This window comes from Lithobates pipiens, unplaced genomic scaffold (genome assembly GCF_037356315.1).
Source record: "Lithobates pipiens isolate NorthernLeopardFrog02 unplaced genomic scaffold, aLitPip1_a1.2 Scaffold_18, whole genome shotgun sequence".
In the NCBI taxonomy this organism is placed as follows: domain Eukaryota; kingdom Metazoa; phylum Chordata; class Amphibia; order Anura; family Ranidae; genus Lithobates; species Lithobates pipiens.
Window position 1 is genome coordinate 307,693,524 of NW_027507758.1, and position 437 is coordinate 307,693,960.

Consider the following 437-nt stretch of genomic DNA (forward strand, 5'->3'; position numbering starts at 1 on the left):
TTAGTAAATCAATCCCTATATGTCATCTACCATGTTAAAAAAAAAAAAAAAAAATTAATTTGTGAAAAGGTATTCTAAATCTGGCCATAGATGATTTGAACAGATTCTTCCATCCACACAAATCAGCTTCCAGTTCTATTCTTTTATCAAAGCTTAATTGAACAAGCTGAAGTTAAAAGCTGATTGGCTCCCATGCACAGCTGCCCGGGATGTTGCACTCTCCAGTTTTAGTAAATCAACCTCATGTGTTCTTATTTCTTATTTTATTTTATTTTTTCCCTGCACTCTTCAGTTCTGAAAAAGGAATACAAATCTTTGCTATCCCAGCATCTGTCAAGTATATAAATAAATACACTTGTGAGTATGAAGCACATACTAGTCTTGTGTTCTCAAGGGGTGGGATGGAAATTGGTAAGCGATCTGTACAATGTTGTCTT